This window comes from Salarias fasciatus (genome assembly GCF_902148845.1).
Source record: "Salarias fasciatus chromosome 23 unlocalized genomic scaffold, fSalaFa1.1 super_scaffold_20, whole genome shotgun sequence".
Taxonomy (NCBI): Eukaryota; Metazoa; Chordata; class Actinopteri; order Blenniiformes; family Blenniidae; genus Salarias; species Salarias fasciatus.
The window spans coordinates 1,133,598-1,149,702 of record NW_021941230.1 but is presented as its reverse complement, the minus strand read 5'-3'; the positions used below and the strand labels follow the sequence as shown (position 1 = coordinate 1,149,702).

General features: G+C 42.1%; 1 pseudogene; it reads left to right on the top strand.

Moving 5' to 3' along the window:
* Positions 1-3,440: 3,440 nt before the first annotated feature.
* On the top strand, positions 3,441-15,181 carry LOC115384261 (uncharacterized; annotated as a pseudogene).
* Positions 15,182-16,105: the final 924 nt, after the last annotated feature.

The following is a 16,105-nucleotide window of genomic DNA, read 5'->3' as shown; positions in this document are numbered from 1 at the left end:
AATAAATGAGGTAAAACTAAAAAAGAAAAAAGATGTTAAGGAATATATGACATGAAAACCTCAGAAAAAAATACAAAAAAAAAATTAAAAAGGAAGACATTTTAGAAAACACGGTGCATTTCTAAAAGAAAAAAGAAAAAAACAATGAAAAATATGTAATAAATTATATTGTTTTAAAAAAAAATAAAAAAGGAAGATAATTAAAAAATAAAACAGGGGATTAACCTTTCCAAGAAATAAAAATCCAAATAAAATTCTGCTAAATATAAATGAATTAAAAGTAATTTTAAAAAATTGATTAAATAAAGTAATTAAAAATAAAAAAATAATATGTTTAAAAATGAATCTTAAAAACCTTAAAAAAAATGAAAAATTAAATAAATTAAAAAATAATTTCTGGATAGAAATGATGAACCTCACCTACAAAAAAAATGTAACAAAAAATTAAAATAAAATAAATAAAAAATGCAGAGGAGGGATTTTTTTAATGAAATGTCCTAAAAAAATTAAAAAAAAAAATTCAAAAAAGTCCTTCAGACTAGAGATGATGAACTTCTCCTATGAGCTAAATATACATTTAAAAAATAAAAACAAACAAAAAAAGAAAATATAGACTTTTCTAAACATTGTGTGAAAAATTCAAATATTTACAAAACAAAAATCTACAAACAAAAAATTAAAGATGGGGAAAGATTCAGGAGGAGGTGGAGGAAAAGAAAAGGGGGGGCAGCATTATACCCCCCCTCAGTCCGGACCCTGAGCGACGTGCCTCAACTGCAAAACAACGTCCGGTTAAACAACTGCCCCCCCTGCTGCCCCCCCTCCTCTGCTGCAACATCAACTTGTCCACAAAGTCACCGGCGTGCACGTCACATGCACGCCCCCGCCCCCACCCCCCCTTACCTTGGCTGCCGCAGACGAGCGCTGCGAGGAGCTGCACGAGTCCCAGCATCCTCCTGGGCTTTTATTTTGGAAGGGTAATAATCTCACAGCGAGACGGGCGAACCCAGACGCACGCGCGCGTGCACGTCACACACACATATATAGAGCGGTATTGTAAAGATCCAGGAGCGCGAGCGAGAACCGCCGCCGCCGAGTCGGAGCTCCAACGGAGAATGATCAGCAACGACTCGTCCGCTGGAGGAGAGAGAGAGAGAGCGAGAGAGAGAGAGAGAGAGAGAGAGAGAGAGAGAGGAGAGCTACCCACAACACCCCAAGAACGCTGCTGCTGCTGCTCTATGTCTCTCTCTCAACACCTCTCTCTCCCTCTCTCCCTCTCTCTCTCTCTCCTCTACCTCATTCTCTCTTTATGTCCCCATGTCTATGTCTCTGTCTCTCTTTCTGTGTCTCTATGTCTCTCTGTCTATGTTTCTATGTCCATGTCTCTCTCTCTCTCTCTCTCTGGGTCTCAATGTCCCTGTCTCTATATGTCTACATCTCTATGTCTCTCTATCTATATGTCTACATGTCTATGTATCCATGTCTCTATCGCTCTATGTCTCCACGTCTATATCTCGATGTATCGCTTTCTAAGTCTCAGTGTCTCTCTTTCTCTATGTCTCTCTCTCTATGCCCATGTCTCTATCTTTATGCCTCTATGTCCACGTCCCTCTATGTCTCTATGTCCATGGCTCTATGTCTCTCTCTCTATGTCTCCATGTCTATGTATCTATATATATCTATCTCTGTATGTCTCTATGTGTGTTTGTCTATGTCTCTCTCTCTATGTCTCTACATCTCTCTTTATGTGTCTGTCTCTTAATGGCTCTATGTCTCTAAATCCATGTCTCTATGTCTGTATCACGCTCTCTCTATGTTTCTATGTCTTTGTCTCCGTGTCTATGTCTCTCTCTCTCTCTCTCTCTCTCTCTCTCTCTCTCTCTCTCTCTCTCTCTCTCTCTCTCTCTCTCTCTCTCTTTCTGTTTTGTTTATGGTTAAGGAATCTGTCAAAATTACAAACCAAAAAGCTGAAATGTCCTTTTAATCTCTCACAAATCGACCAATCATCACTGAAGACTTCAAAATAGAAGCCTCGTGTATCATTTCATAGAAAAACATGTCAAAAGTCCGAATTCACATGAAAACACAGATGCTACATGCTACATGTAGCATCGAGCATGATACATGCCACATGCCACATGCTACATGCTAGATACTACATGCTAGATGCTACATGCTAGATGGTAGATACCACATGCTAGATTCTAGATGCTACAGGCTAGATACTACATGCCAGATGCTAAATACTACATGCTACATGCTAGATGCTACATGCTAGAGGTGGGAGAGTGGAGCCTGATCAAGTCATCTTCGTGCCATGTTTTTGCTTTGACCATGTATCACACCAGGTGAATCTAATCAACCCTGCTCCTCAGCTTGTCTGTGGTACAAGGTGAGGACAAAAACATGGCATGGAGATGACTTGATCAGGCTCCAATCTCCCACCTCTGCTACATGCTAGATGGTAGATACCACATGCTAGATGCTAGATGCTACAGGCTAGATACTACATGCCAGATGCTACATGCGCCATGCTCCATGCCAGATGCTAGCTGCCAAATGCTACATGCTAAAGCATTTCAGGAAAAACCTTGCATTTTCCCCGTTACCATGAAGACGGAGTTTAAGCAGTTTAAAAAAAGTTGCATATCTCCCGTCTTCACAGAGTCTGAGCTTTTCCAATAGTTGTAGTATTCCCATTTCCATGAAGACAGCGTCCTATCATTTTCAAAAAGCTGCATATATTCGCTTTCCACAGATTCTGAGCGTTTCCAACTGTTTCAACAGTCAGGAAATTCTAAAAATTTGTATTTTCCTCACAGAGTTGAAGCATTTTCAAAAAGTTCCGCCTTTGGAACCATTTTCAAAAAGTTGTATTGTCAGTAACTCTGACCACTGTTGTCATTGGACCATCAAAACAAAACAAAATTAACATGGGTAAACATAGTCATTCAGAATATCTGAACAAATCCATTGATCTTTTCCAATCATGGTGCATGCTGAAAGAAGCATTTGAATCAGTTCAGAGAGAAATGTAGCAATCGGATCTGTTTCCTGTGTAGATGTGTTTACCACATATAAGGAAATGTTTACATATTCACAGCGGATCACCAGAGTGTAAACAACTGCCGAGCCTCCCGCTCAGGGTGTTCAGTAAACATGGAGTCATGAGAGGATTCACAGCCGGAGAACGGAGAACGTGTCAAAAAGGAAAAAAATACAAGGGTTGGTGTTTATTTATGTTTATTTATGTTTATTTTTCACCTCAGTGCACCAAACAATTTGTCATTGAGCCAGATGTGTTGCTGTTGTTCTTTACAAATCCCGGTGGCAGCACAAACATTGAGGATATAATGTTTGTTTGGCAACAACAGGAAGTCATATTGGTGGATGAAAGAAACCAGGAAGTAGTGATGGGCTACAGGAACCAGGAAGTAGTGATGGATGACAGCAACCAGAAAGTACTGGTGGACTACAGGAACCAGGAAGTAGTTATGAGATACAGGAACCAGGAAGTAGTGATGAACTGCAGTAAAAAGGAAGTAGCGATGTACGACATCAATCAGGAAATGGTGACTGACTACAGAAACCAGGAAGTAGTGACAGACTGCAGGAACCAGGAAGAAGTGATGGACTACAAGAACCAGGAAGTAGTGATGGGCTACAGGAACCAGGAAGTAGTGATGGACTACCGGAACCAGGAAGTAGTGATGGACTACAGGAATTAGGAAGTAGTGATGGACTACAGGAACCAGGAAGTAGTGATGGGCTACAGGAACCAGGAAGTAGTGATGGGCTACAGAACCAGGAAGTAGTGATGGACTACAGGAACCAGGAAGTAGTGATGGGCTGCAGAACCAGGAAGTAGTGATGGGCTACAGGAACCAGGAAGTAGTGTCAGATTACACCACCCTGTTCACGGTTCTGTGTTTGGATATAGCTCTATCAAACTCGTTTCATAGATATAGATTTCGTACATATCATGAATTTCAATGAGAACTTGAGCAGTGTGGTATGCAATCTCTCTACTTTTGAGAAGAACTTTCAATCACACTCAAAAAAACTGCAGTGTTATTCCCGAAAATGCATCCGAATGAAAAAATAAAACACTCAGGTCGTGTTTTTCTTCTTCTATTATCCACTCAACACGACACATTTGAGCGGGAGAAGGAGAAAATGAAGCGGCGCCTCTTGTTTACAAACCTGCCGCCACATTATTTCCTCTGGGATCCGGACCTGACAAGAAGTGACACCTTCTTCTGATTTCGATATACGCTCATTCCCCTCTGTCCTCATATGGCTTTTCAAAATAAAAGAAGATAAATCAAAGAGACGCATCCCCCCGCAGCTGATGCTTGTTTAGAAAGTAGGCGTCGGTCTCACTGCTGATGTTTTGACAGCTGTTTTAAAATGTTGAGTGATGAGAAAATAAACAGGAAGTGGAGTCAAGGGTTGTTTGTTTGTTTTACAAATGAAATGAAAGCAGAGATAAAATAAACAGAGACATGGTTTGATTCATGTTCACTGTACTGATGTGGTTAACCAGTGGTTAATCACCAGTGGTTAACCTAGTGGTTCTTCAATGGTTTTCTGGTCATTAACCTGTGGTTCTCTCTGTTTCCATGGAGACGGATTTGGAACCTTTAAGAAATTAATTTTCCCCTAATTTTGTTGAGACGCAATATTTAAGAAAATAAAAGTGTTTTCACCACGTTTCCACACAGATGGAACATTTTAGAACTTTTATTTTTCCCCGTTTCCAAGGAGACGGAACTTTTTGGACATGTAGTTTTCCCCCATTTCCACGGAAACAGAATGTTTAAGAAATGAAATGCACTTTTCATAGTTTATGTTTAATAAATGTTTGACTTAAACTTCATCAATATTTTAAATAATTAGCAATTATATAAATCTAATAATCAACACAGACTGATTAAAAAATGTAGTTTTCCACCATTTCCGTAGAGACAGAACTTTTTTGACAATTTAGTTTTCTCCGTTTCCACGGAGATGGACTTGGAACATTTAAGAAATGTAGTTTTTCCCATTTTCATGGAGACAGACTAATAATCAACACAAACTTTGCACCTCTATGAAAAAAAAAAAAAAAATTTTAAAGTTTGTCTATGAAGCTGGAATTTCCCTGGCGCTCTTGAATGCACCAAACATTTCTCAGTGCAAATGGATGGAGATGTTTCGATAAACAACAATGTATTTAGTAGAACTTACCAGCTGTTCATCCACAGTTTGAAGAGTTTAGAACAGAGAGTGATACAGGTGTCTCCTCCAAACCCATCCTACTGGGAACATCAACCAGGAGCGTGGTTCCAACTGGTGTTTCTCCTCACTGATGGGGGAGGAGAGGAGAAGCAGCTCACAGGACAGTTTCCATTCCACTGGTGTTTCATGTGGTTTTCTGTTCGTCAAATCAACCTCAAAAAGATGGAAAAGAAAATAAAGCAGAATAAAAAAAAAATCTAATGAACCTTACAAAAAAGGTGCAAAATTAAATTAAGCTAAAAATAAATTCAAAATGTTAAAAAAGATGAAAAATTAAAAAAAAAATTAAACCACCTCTAAAAGATGCCAAATAAACTAATGCAAAGACAACAATCAAAACCTCAAAGCGATGCAAAAGAAAATAATGCAAAATACACACATTCAAATCAACCTCCAAAAGATGTAAAATAAAATACACCAAAATAAAAAAAAAAAAAGTTCAAATCAACCTCAAAAGGATGCAACATAGACCCCAGGAAATTACTTCTCTTTCCATTTCTAAGGAGAACAAGATGGAACTTTAAAGAAATGTAGTTTCCCCCTGATTCCAAGGAGACTAAACTTTTTTGGTAAATGTATTTTTCCCCATTTCCATGGGGACGGAACTTTATGAAATGCAGTTTACCCCGTTCAGTTTTAATTGTCCCCGTTTCCATGGAGATGAAAGATAACTGATTTTTTTTTTTTTTAACTCGGCTAATGTCAAGAGGATGTTTTAAAAGGCAGGAATTATTCCATGCTTTTAATCTGAAAGGTTGAAAAGTTTTGTTTACTCTGAGGGATGTAAAAGTGACTTGTTTAAAGGGTTTATGAGGCTGTAATTTTACACCGGTATCAGGATATTAAGCTGCCTTCAGAGAATGTCTGGGCATAAAGAACTTTAAATCCAGAAAATAAATCGGGTTTTTGGGAATAGTTTGTCATATAAGCCAGTCTTACGTAATTTACGTAGAGTCGGTGGGTTATGAAAACCCAACGACAGTGTGTCGAAAATCCCCCGCATGGGGCCCTTTCTGATTACTTACCGGTTAGTTGCTAGAAGGGGGCCCTGACAGACGGCAGATATCAGCGACACAACTTGAAACCCCCGGATACATTACAGTGACACGCCTGGAACCTACGTAATGGGGCCCCACTACTACCTGGATGGGTGCAAAATCTGCTGTAACTACAAGAAAATCATTTGTGGATAGCAGGGACAAAGCATTTGTGTGTAACTGAAGAATGACAAGTGATATGTCTACTGAACAATCCCTGGGATATTTTTCTTTTTCTGTTTCCATTCTCTGCTTATGGCAGATTTTTATGAAGCTCGGCATTTCTTGCAAATTGGCGTGTCGTCAAACTTGTCCGCTTCCACTTTTAGGAACCCAAAAACTCCCATACCACCGACATCACATTTTTTGGGTTAGGATAGAGCGTCTAGCTGTCATTGTCAGCCACCGCCGACATGTTTAGTTCACTCGTGACGCTTGCTAACTGGGAGCCACCCGACCTAGGAGCCGTGCTAGCTAGGAGCTGTGCGGCTACCGCTGCTCCGGCTGTGTTTATATGTGAGGGGGAGGGGGAGGGGTGCTGCAGGAGGGAGACGAAGCATGATGGAAGAACAGGAGCGGATTTTGAAAATACAATTCAACATTTTTCAAGTGGCACTAGATCCTCTTTGCGATATTATCATATGGGCATTTTGAACACGATATTGAAATTAATTTTTTTAATACCACGATTATCGTCAATACCGGTATACCGCGACAGCCCTAGTTCAGATGTGTACGGAAGGATCCAGACCCTTGATCTGGTCCATTTTGCAATCTTCGGGAAGAAATCCGGATCCTGATTTGGGTCCGGTTTCGGATTGTAGGAAAGAACCAAGATCCTGGATCATGTCCGGGTTGGAACTGGAAGGAAAGATCCAGATCCTGGTTTGGGTTTGGTTTGGAATTGAAGAGAAGTATCCAGATCCTGGTTCAGGTAGGGGCAGGAATTATAGGGAAGTATCTAGACCCTGGTTTTGGTCTGGTCTGGAATTGGTAGACAAGGATATAGATCCTGATTTGGGTCCTGGGTGGATCTGGAGGGAAAGATCCAGACCCTGGATCAAGCCCGGGTCAGATATAGAGGAAAAGGATCTAGGCCCGGGTTTGGGTCCAGATTGGAATTGTGGGAAAGGAACGAGGTAGAGCTTCAACTGAGCATTGGTGGTTCAGTGGCAGAGTTATCGCCTCCCAAGTGTGAGGCCTGGGTTCGATTCCTGGCCAATGCAACTTGCCTTTACCAGAATCTTCAGTTTAGGATCAATGACCCTACTCTGGATCCTGGTTTGGGTCCAGGTGGAACTGTAGGGAAAGACTGTACCACACCCCTCGTTCTAGTAGGGAATTATGGGTAATCATCATTCCATCTGCCTGGAAATCCTCTTTAAATTTGACTGAAATCAATTCCTGACTGTCAAATAAACAGATCACATCAACTGTTGTCAAAACTAAAAAGATGAAGTCATTGCTGTTTGTTTGTTTGTTGATTATTTGTTGTCAAGGTGACGAGAGACTGAAGAATCTTCTGGATATTAATCCCTCAGAAATGGATCCTCTTGGCTCTTCCCTCTACTCGCTCTACTCGCTCGTTATTCCCCCTCATATATCTCTTTTTCTCTGGGAGGGTGGGGGAGGGGCTAGAGGGGGCGGGGTCAATGACAGGCAGTCATAGGGTCAACAGATTATCTCCCTAATCCGTCAGTCGGTCCGGGGATGATTCTCACCGTAATTATACTTGTGGCGCCTCAATTAGAACGGGGGGGGGGGGGGGGGGGGGGGGGTGAAGTGTGAAGTGTGTGTGTGTGTGTGTGTGTGTGTGTGGGGGGGGGGGGGGGGGGGGTCCTCCGCCCGTCATATCACTGTGTTGGGGTCAAAGATTAACCGTCCCTAATGGAGAAGACATGATGCTAATTGGGGCGTCAATTAGCTCCCTGTCGGATTATGGGGGGAGGGGATCAAGAGGGGGAGGGGGGTCAGGGGGGGTTCAGGCTCTAGAGATCATTTCATCCCTGATGGCTCCAGCTGGAGGTCAAAGGTTAACGGAAATGATCAGGAACTAAAGACCTGCGCTCCTCACTTACGAGACTCTGCAGCTGATTTTCTCAATGCTTTTAAAATGTACAGCATGTTTTGTTTTAATGTTGGGAAAACTTTTATTTTGAAAAACTTGTGACTCAGAGATGTTTTCTTGTTAATTATGTGGTGAAATTGTGTCAATGTGAGGAGGAGTGAGGATGAAGAGCAGCTGGAAACCAAGATGTGAACAGAAGAGAACATCCTGTCATTCAGTCAGTCAAGCAAGAAAGATAGGAAGTAAACAACCAACCAACGATGTACACAAACCATAACACAACAATGGACCAACCAAAAACTTAACCAACCAACCAACCAACCAACCAAACAAGCCCCCCACCAACCAACCAACCAACCAACCAACCAACCATCCAACCAACCAACCAACCAACCAACCAACCAACCCAGCCACCAACCAACCAACCAACCAACCAACCAACCAACCAACCAACCAACCAACCAACCAACCCAGCCACCAACCAACCAACCAACCAACCAACCAACCAACCAACCAACCAACCAACCAACCCAGCCACCAACCAACCAACCAACCAACCAACCAACCAACCAACCAACCAACCAACCAACCAACCAGCCGAACAACCAACCAACCCGCCAACCAACCAACCAATCAACCAACCAACCAACAAACCAACCAACCAACAAAGTACACAAACAACAAAGCAACAACCAACCTAAAACCAACCAAAGCCGTAACTAATCGAAACAACAACAAACCAACCAACCATAGAAATAACCCTCTAACAAACCAACTAAAGAAGCAACCATCCAGCAAAACACCCTGTATATATGTAAATGATGTGTTTGTCATCTACTCCTTATATGTCTATGTTGTCTGCTCTTTATATGTCTAGCATAGAGTTGTGTGTCTGGAATATTTCATCCAATTTTCAAAAGTGTTTCAAAAGCGCTCAGTAAAGCATGCTTATATCAGATATACCTGGAAACACATGGCACATTTTATTTATATATACTTTATATGTACTATAACAGATTACAGTTACTATATTTGTATCCTAATTACACAACACTATTAAATGTATCTCAAAATAAAAGCATAAAAATCTGCATCTATTCTATCTTTGACTTGTTGCTCAAACTGAAAAAAAATAGTTTGAATCAAATCAATCAAATTTATTTCATATTGTTCCCATCGATCTTTCACAGTTTACACACAAACGCAAACACACACACACACACACACGCACACACACACACACACACACACACACACACACATCAGCTGTCACACACATCAAGCCCTAATCTGTGGAGCAAAGCTGACTTTTCCACATCAAGATGAGCGAGATGTGTGTGTGTGTGTGTGTGTGTGTGTGTGTGTGTGTGTGTGTGTGTGTCTGTTGGGGTATTATCAGCTCTGGAGGAAGATAAGAGCGACGCTGGCAGTCTTCTGTAAGAACAAAAATTATAAAATAAAAGCCCTGAAAGGTCATGGGAGCCGGACTGACAGGTGAGAAGACGCTGAAGGTCACAGAGATTGACGGTTTGAATCCCTCTGATCACTGACGGCTCGCGTCTCGCGCCGTTTGTCTCCGGATTGAGGAAGAAATCTGATCCTTGGTTTAAGAAACTGGTGAGATTATCCACCTTTATTGTTAGGTTTGACCTCCTGAGTGTTTTTTTTTTCTTGTTGTTTTTTTCTTTTTGCAGACAGAATGAAAACAAATAGTTTGAAAAACATAGAGTTTGTTTTTTAAGATCAGATTGTATCAGGATACAGTCAGAGTATATCAGATTGTATTCAGAATATATTAGAAAACAGTCCGATTATATCAGGACATATTCAGATTTTATTGGGATATATTCAGATTATATCAGGATATATTCAGATTATGTCAAGATATATTCAGAATATATCAGGATATATTCATATTTTATTAGGGTATATTCATATTATATCAGGATATATTCAGATTATATCAGGATATATTCAGATTGCAGCAAAAGTTACTCAGATTATACCAGAAACTAGTTTTTTTTCACTAAAATTGGAAAAAAAAACTTCGCGGAAAACGTTTACGACAGTGAGCTTTCACAGGAGATCAGTAGGGGGAGCGCTAAAGCAAAAGTTGCATGGTTCTACTTTAACTTGAAAGAAATGTGTAATTCCCGGTGAAATTTCGTACTCGATCTTTCAGTTTGCACGCCCCCAGTTTACTACTAGCTATATTATCGAGAGAAAAAAAAAGCTTGTGGTGTCGTTGCCCTTCTCTACACCTCCTTTTCTTGTTAAGGCCCTGTCTGTCCACTTGCTTGTTTCATCGACTTTTTGTTTCTTCCACTTTTTTGTGGGGGGGAAAAAAATAATAAAACAAAAAATTGGTTCTGGTTTGGTTTGGTGTCGGCCTCTGTGTTGGTTGTCGGCTCTGTTTTGGTGCTGTTTACATCGTGGTTTGTGATTGTTTTCTGTTGCATGTGGTGTGTTTTGTGAATTTGGATATATGTTTTGCTGTCGTCCAACCCCCACCCCCCCACCACCCTCCTTACCCCGTTCCCCCTCTCTTTATCTCTCTCTCTCTTTCTCTGTCTCTCGCTCTCTGAGCGTTTCCGTCCCGGTCCTGTCCGGCAGCCATGTCGTATGCCAGTTTCAAGTAAAGGCAGCAGCAGGAGGAGATTCAGTCTCTTCCTGCTGATAACATTAAAACCTGTTCGGACAGTAAAAGGCTACAATCATACAAAATTACACGCCCCAGCGGCCCAACAGGATAAGGGAAAATAAATAATGAATAAATAAATAAATAAATAACTTGAAAGAAATGACAAAAAGCCCTGCAGTCACTATTACATTACTACTACCACCACTAATTTTACTACTACTACTACTACTGCTACTACTACTACTTCAATTACTGCTCCCACCACTATAACTACCATTACTATTGCTACTGTTACTACTACTAGCATCACTACTACCACTACTAATTTTACTACTACTCCTACTACTGCTGCTAGTACTACTGCTACTACTGTTACCACCACTATTACCATACTAATATTATCATTACCATTACCAGCATGATCTAAGCTACCATTACTACTACCACTAGTAATACTACTACTTGTACTTCCACCACACTCTGCACTTCCACCACCACTACTATCACTACCATTAATACTAGTATTACTAGTATTACTAGTATTACTAGCACTGCTCTCCCTCCTCTGCTGGTCTCCAGTGTTTCACCGCTCAGCCTTCCTTTAATGTGTCTCCAGCTCACTGATCAAAACACTCCTACCTCCCACACACACACACACACACACACACACACACACACACACACTTCTTTCCTCTAATCACACCCTTTGATTTCTCGTTCTCTCCCTCGAAGCTTTCTGTATTGATCGATCAATCAGCGCCTCTTCTTCTCTGCTTCTGAAGTGTTTCTCAATCATCACCGCACTCCGTTTGCAGCTTCGCTTCGTGTTTGGAGAAAATATTAAAGAAATGTAATGACGAGATGGGGAGCCCAGATGTTTCTGGAGTCAGGACTTGTTTTAATTAGAGATCTGAGCTTGTTCAAACTGGATTCTTCATTTTTAATAAGTGGTTCAGGCTGACAGGCTGGAGAAGAAATATGAAGTTAGTGAAAAAAGAATCTTTTCAAAATGCTTGTTTTGAGTTCTCGTTTGATTTCTATATGTCTGTGTTTATACTGTCTTTATTTTATTTGTTTATTTTACTTTATTTAATTGATAATTATGAATTTACTTCATTTCTTTTATTAATTTAAAAATGCACAAATTCCTGTGTTGTTTTTATCATTACTTATTATATATTTGTTAATAAATAATTAAATATTTTTAAATGTTTTTACATGTTTTCCTAATGAAAAGTTATTTTATAGCTTTTTTTAATGTTTAAATATTTAAAAGACCAAACCTAAAGAATTGGAACTCTCTATATTTGAAAGAGAAATAAGCCAGAAACTTATTAAAAAAAAAATCAAAATCATTTTCATTGTTCACCTGTCTCCATCTAAGCTTATTAAAAATAGATTGATCATTTTTAAGTGGTGCATTTGAAGTGGTTCAAACTCACAGGCTGGAAAATAAATGATTTTAGTGCCAGAGAATCTCATTTTCTACGATTAATTTTTGTCAAGCTTGTTAACTGATTGGTCTGAGTTCTGCTTTGCTTTCTGTCCAATAAATAAATAATAATACTGACCCTAGATGGTGTTGCTTTAACTCCCAGTAACACTGTGAGGAACCTGGGAGTGATCTTTGACCTGGACTGATCCTTTAACTCCCACATTAAACAGGTCTGCAGGACCCCCTTCTGTCACCTGCGTAATATTTCTAAAATCAGGAACATGCTGACTCAAAGCGATGCTGAGAAATTAATCCATGCATTTGTTACCTCCAGAGTAGACTACTGTAATTCCTTGTTATCAGGAGGCCCCAATACTTGCCTAAAAAGTCTCCAGCTCATTCAAAATGCTGCAGCAAGAGTTCTCACAAGAACCAGTAGGAGAGATCACAATATTACGGTGTGTTTCCACCGGACGCGTTTAACACGTTTAACGCGACTGCATTCGCACGACAAATGACACCGTGCCACGCTAGACGCCCGAGTTTTGTTGCTGGTATGTGAATTCAGTCATGCGACGCGTCACGCTGGTACAAATATACAACACAAAACATCCTGCAGAAACATCACAGCCTCCTCATCACCGTCTCCTGCACAGCAGCAGTGGACAGGATTCTTCTGTTTGTCCCACAGTCCTGTGTGCACCCGGCTGTGTGTGTGTGTGTGTGTGTGTGTGTGTGTGTGTGTGTGTGTGTGTGTGTGTTCTTGTATTTCTATCCTTGTCGGGGCCAAATGTCCCCACAAGGATAGCAAAACGTGGAACGACGTGCCTTGTGGGGACCTTTTTCGGTCCTAAGTAGGAGAAACAGTGTTTTCTTGACCATGTTGTTGTTACTGAAAAAAGTAAAAGTGCAAAAACATTTCTTTAGGGTTAGGCTTTGTTGTGGTGTGGGTTAGGGTTAGGGTAAGGGTCAGGGTTAGGGGCTAGACATGAATGGGAGTCAATGGACGGTCCCCACGAGGATAGAAATACGAGACTGTGCGCATGCGGGTGTGTGTGTCAGCGTGAGTGAGTGGGTGTAAGTGTTGGGTTGGGGTGGGGGGAGTGAGGTGGGAGAGGACAGGGTGGGAGGGGTGGGTCGGGGGGTGGACGCGGGGGGGGGGGGGGGGGGGGGGGGGGGGGGGGGTTGAGGCCCTGGATCTCGTGGTGCGTGGCCGGAGCGCTGGGGCTCTTGGGCCTTGGGCTCTCGGCCCTGCGGGGTGGACCGGCTCCTGCCGGTCGTGGCTCCGTGGGGCCCGGGCCCCGGGACCGCTGGTGTCCCCGGCCGGGGCTTTCCTCTGCCCCATTTCTGAACTGGAGCGTGGGCGTCTGCCTGGGGGAGCGGCTTGGATCCGGGCTCTTTGATGACCGCCGGCTGTCTGGGCTCTGAGGGCCTCTCTGGCCTGCTTCTGGCCTTCTCAGGGGTCAGAGGTCATATATGCATGATCACTATCACCATCACTATCACCATCATATTCACATGATCACGTTGATCTTTAATCACTCTTCACATACTGGGTTACCTTGTCTTCTTGTGGTGGTTACAATAATGGTGATCTGTAGTAGAGTTTACTACTAGTTACTACTAGTTACCAGTCTGTTCACTACTACGGTTCATCAGGGGGGAAAAAAGAAAAAGTAAAAAAAATTATACAAATGTATGGTTCTGTCAGTTTTTGTGTTGGTTGTCGGCTCTGTTTTGGTGTTGTCTAGATTGGGGTTTGGGATGGTTTTTGGTTGCGTGTGGTACGTTGACAACACTGTTTTGCATTTGTTGTGAATTTGTACATAGGTTGTGCGCCCCCCCCCCCCCCCCCCCCCCCCGTTCTCCCTCTCTTTATTTTTCTCTCTTTTCTTTCTCTCGCTCTCTGAGCGTTTCCGTCCCGGTCCTGTCCAGCAGCCATGCCGGATGCCAGCTTTAAATAAAGGCAGCAGCAGGAGGAGATTAATTCTCGTCCTGCTGCTAACATTAAAATCTGTTCAGATAGTAAAAGGCTATAATCATACAATATTGCACGCCCCAGCTGCTGAACAGGACAAGGGGAAAAAAAAAAAAGAAAAGTTCAATTATTTCAACTCGAGCGATGAGCGACGAGTGATGAAGCGGCGGGCTTCGGGTGGTGAGCGGCGAGCGGTGGGTGGGGCCGACTGGCAGTGCAAGTCGAAGGGCGCGCGGATTTTTCACTGGAAACGCTCGCCACCAGCCACCTGCGATGTCATCGCTCGCCACCAGCCGCCTGCGATGTCATCGCTCGCCGTCCGCCGCTCAAGATTGAGCGACAATCGCGTCATTACATTGACTTTGTATATAATCTCATTGCACGGAAAATTTGCGTCGTGTCCGGTGGAAAAACACCGTTAGCTTACCTTCACTGGCTTCCTGATAAATCTAGAACAGAATTTAAAATCCTCCTCTTAACCTATAAAGCCCTGAACAACCAGGAACCATCATATCTTAAAGAGCTATTAGTCCCATACTGTCCCAGGAGAACACTTCGTTCTCAGAGTGCTGGTCTGCTGGAGGTTCCTAGGTTCTCAAAAAGTAGAACAGGAAGTAGAGCCTTTAGCTATCAGGCTCTTGTTATGTGGAACCAGCTCCCAGTGTCTGTAAGGGTGGCTGACTCAGTCTCTGCTTTTAAGACTAGGCTTAAGACCTTTCTATTCAGTACAGCTTACAGTTAGTGGTCACGTCCTCTCTCTCTCTCTCAACTATTATGTAACTGTTCTGTAAGGTGATGTTGGGAAAATGAGTCGTGGATTTATTGTATAAATCTGTGAACCTGTGTCCACTTCAATGGAAATAAAATGATCTCTCCCCCTCTCTCTCTCTTTCCACTGTGGGAGACCAAAAGGTCAGAACACCAAAACCCTGGACCAAGAGGCTGTCTCTTAGGTGGACTAGAGTCATGCTTGAGGGATCGCAGACAGAACATCAATCAGCTGATCCATTGAGACAGCCTGGATCCAATGGGTGCAATTCTAATTGGGCATCAATCAAAACAGCTGCTCCACTGATTAATCGAGGTAACCCGGACCCAGTGGGTGTAAGGTTCTACTGAACCTCGGGTTCCTACCATGTGGAACCGGCTCCCAGTTCTGATCCTTCTCTCGTTTCAATGTAATTTCATTGTATTGCTACATATCGATGATTGTTCCTCTTGTAACCTATGTCCCCTGTGTTTATATTTGAATTGTATGTAGATACTGTAGTGTTATGATAATAGGGACAAAGGAACCTTTGATGAGGAGAAACCGGACCCAGTGGGTGTAAGCGTTTACTGAACCCCGGGCTCCTACCATGTGGAACCGGCTCCCAGTTCTGCTCCTTCTCTCGTTTCAATGTAATTTCATTGTGCTACTGTAATTTCATTGTATTGCTACATGTCATTGATGATTGTTCCTCTTGTAACCTATGTACCCTGTGTTTTATATATGAATCGTATGTAGATACAAGAACCTGGCTGTCCTATCTCCTTCTCTTTCTGTCCCCTCACCCCAACCGGAACAGCAGAAAGCCGCCACCTCCGAGCCTGGTTGTGCAAAGGTTTCTTCCTGTTTCAAGAGAGTTTTTCCTTTCCACAGTCGCTTATGCTGCTCATGTGGATC